Source organism: Helobdella robusta (genome assembly GCF_000326865.2).
Source record: "Helobdella robusta unplaced genomic scaffold HELROscaffold_14, whole genome shotgun sequence".
NCBI lineage: Eukaryota > Metazoa > Annelida > Clitellata > Rhynchobdellida > Glossiphoniidae > Helobdella > Helobdella robusta.
In genome coordinates this window covers 3157054-3160933 of record NW_008703782.1, presented here as the reverse complement: position 1 = coordinate 3160933, position 3880 = coordinate 3157054, and positions in this window count along the sequence as shown.

The following is a 3880-nucleotide window of genomic DNA, read 5'->3' as shown; positions in this document are numbered from 1 at the left end:
ACTATACCTCACCATTGGGCAAGTACTTGAAAATGAAATTTACGAGCTATACAAATTCGACTAATGATTAATTTAGTGATTGATTTATTTGCATCTGAGCGCCTGAGGTTACCGTTTCCACATAAAAATGTCAAATAAAATTAATTAAATAAAAAATTTAGATAACTTAATAAATACATTTTTTTGCCAGCTATGAAGCATTTACACACACACACACACACACGCACACACACACACACACACACAAACACACACGCACACACACACATTCATGTACTTATTTAATACGTACACACATACAAAAAGATTTGAGACTGCCATCATCATGGTGATTGCAACCTATCGTCGTCGTCGTCGTCATCATCATCTAAAACTATTATCATTATTAACACCATCATCATTATATCGCCATCATCATTACAGTAACCATCGTCATCATCATCGTCCTAGTCATCATCCTCATAACTCTCAACCAGCCAGCCAACCAACCAACCAGCCAGCCAACCAACCAACCAGCCAACCAACCAACTAACCAGCCAATAAACCAGCCAACCAACCAACCAACCAACCAACCAACCAGCCAGCCAAACAACCATCCAACCAACCAACCAACCAACGAACCAAGACGATACACTGAAACTGATAAAGTTTATTTTATATACATCGATAACGATAACACTTGACATGACTCATACACACACACACACACACACACACACACACACACACACACACACACACACACACACACACACGCGCGCGCGCATTGAGTCGTACATACATACATCATTCAAGTTATTTATTTAAGTACTGCAATTTGTGCACGTGCGTGCGTGTTTAGATGTACAACACAACACATAAGTTCACCCATTTGTTAGCATCCATTCATCCAACTGTATTCACATCCCTTTCGCGACTTTCACATGCATTTTGCTGAACTGGATGAAGAGAGCAGCATTAGTTAGTGATCTTATCGAATACACAATGTGCGCATGTTTGCATGTGTGTTTGTATGCGTGTGTGTGTTTGTACGAGTGTGCGTGTTTGTATGTGTGTGTAGGTGGGTGTGTTTGTATGCGTGGGTGTGTGTTGTACTTTTCTAACAATTTGGTGTACATTTGTGGCTGAAAATCGCACAGCCTCCAACGTAACTTGTTGTGCTTATATAGATGCTGCTACGTGTACCTTCGTATCTGTTCACAACATTTTGGCGTACATTCTCTGGCGAGTCAGCGGCGTCAACCCCCCTTGAATGTTAAAAATGTTAAAAATCAAAATTCTTCTTAGGTTAAACTATTTAAAAAATTTTATATATTTTTGAAAAAGTGAATCATTAACGTTGTTGGTAACAAATGGTCTTTACTTTATTTGGTTGATAGCTACGATAATTCCCGAAATCAATTACAACAAGTTTTTTACAATAAAATGTCTTTTAACTTATATCTTCTTTCTCCTTTTGTGGACGACCCTGGTTTGAATATCATACGCAGACTGCGTCGTGCGTGCGTGGGTGCACGCTCTGCCTGCCTTGATTCCTTTGAATTTTATGAAATTAAAAAAGAAATGTATAAATAATTGTTAGCCAAATTTAAAAAAATCACTACAAAAAAGAAACAATGAAACTTTAAAAATTAACGAAATTAGTCTACAACCAAACCACAGAAACACATATCGAGATTACACACAGACATTTACGTATTGTATTCAATTTAATAATTAGCATTTGTCGTACATTGTAACATAAACAAACTTGAAATAAACGAATGTTTATCTTATCATTCGTTTGTTTAGTTTCCATTTGTTTTATTGATTCAACCGGATGAAAATTCGTTTTTGTATTCGTGTATTCTGTTGATGAAGAGTCTTTTTTAAGGCAAATATCAATTAATATGAGATGCAATATTGATTCTACAGTTAAAATATAAATGTGTTGCTGCTTTGTCTGAATCGAGTTGTTTAGTTGATTTGCAGTCTACTCTTAAAATATAAAATAAAAAGTAAATTTTTTGCAAAAAGAAAATAATTGAAATTCAAATTATGAAAAAATTGTTTTAATTAGTGGTTTGACCTTTATTACAAGTTTAACGGATGGATATTATCAACGCTATAAATAATTTATCAGTATAATAAAATGATTGGATTAATTGAATAATTATTAATAAAGCAATTTCTTAAGAGTTAATTAAAGACTGAAAATACCATGAACAAATGTTGAAATAAAATTATTTATTTTACATAAATCTTAAAATGTGTCTGATGATGTTCAATAATCATGCCCAATATGAGTAAGCTATAAAAAATTAACATCCAACATTAACTCCGATCTTAAAATTCTTGTTCCTGATCTGATTTATGTATTACTTACAGGGTGGGCAAACTTTTTCCTGTGAGGACCGCTCTGAAAACTATTTAACCTTTGACCGTAGTTTGCCCAACCCTGATGTATGAAAACATTCATTTTTGAGTACGATATCTGCTGAGTGTTGAAAAAATATTTGTAAGCGCTCATTTTCAACTTGATGGTTTGTTGGTTTAAATGGAATAATATGAAGTTTGTTTGTTTTATCAAAGCTCCAACTTGTTTTTTTTTTCAATAAAATTATTTTCCTGGTTTGTTTTTCAAAAAGTAAAAAACGTATATATTATAAATAAATGTCAAAAGTAGAGTCTGTTAATAAAAAGTTAATTTCTATTATTCTATTCGAGGGGGGGGGGGGTGGACAAACTTTTTGCTATGAGGGCCGCATTGAAAACTATTTTACCTTTGAAGGGCCGCATATGTACTTAAACATTTTTTTTAAGATTTGTGGCGACCTTTTTTTGGCGAACAAGGCAAAATACCTTTGCGGGCCCAACTCAGTATATCGCGACCAATAAATTACGATTTTAAATAGTTTCAATTTCGTTTCGTTTTAAAGTTTCGTCTTTTTTCATTTTAAATTTCGTTTCTTTTAAACGCTTCGTCATGTTTTTATGTTTTATAATGTGATTATACAATTTATTATTTTTACTCAATTCTCATTAAAGTTAATTGTGGCTAAATAAATACTAATAAAATAATAAACATTCTATAATTATTAAAATTATTATTTAACATAAATTCTAATTGAACGAATTTAATGGTGCTCGTTGATGTGAGCAAGCACCCAAAACCTCAACACACGTACTTCTGTACTGAAATATTCCATTCGCTGCGTGAAAATGGAGTATTTACAATCATTCTTATTGGCATTTAATGTATAGTATGCAGAGAGACATGGAATTTTTAAATTGCATGCGCTTCATCCAATACTAAAAGCTCAGCGTTATGTGATGGATATTCATCATGGATATTCATCGCTTCGTTACGTTACGTTACGCCACACACATACACACGCACACAAACACACATACATACACGTACATGTAAAATCACACACTCAACAAATTGATTGACTTTCTGTTGATTTTGATGATGTTTTTATTCACTCGCGAGTTATTTCAATCGTTTCAGCATCTTCTGTTTTTTTAAGAACCTAATAGTTTTAATCGCTATAGCTAGCATATAGTGACATATTTCAATATTTTTATGTGTCATTTTTCATTTGAATTTTTGGCCTTGCTACTGGAGATCTGTGATGAAACAGCCACAAAAACTGGTCACGATAACTACAAGGGGAGAGGAGAGTTATGGTGCAAGGTAAGCAAGAGCCTGCAATCCAGCGTTAACTAAAGTCATCAGGCCTGTTGGTCAGCTATTTAAGTTGCCAAAGTGTCAAAATTGACTGCAAAGTTTTAAATTATGCCCAGTTTTAAATTCTGTCTAACGATGTAAGTATGTGGTGAAAAATTGCATCCATTTGACAGTTGAAGTTATGCACAAGCATATTTTCAAATAGCA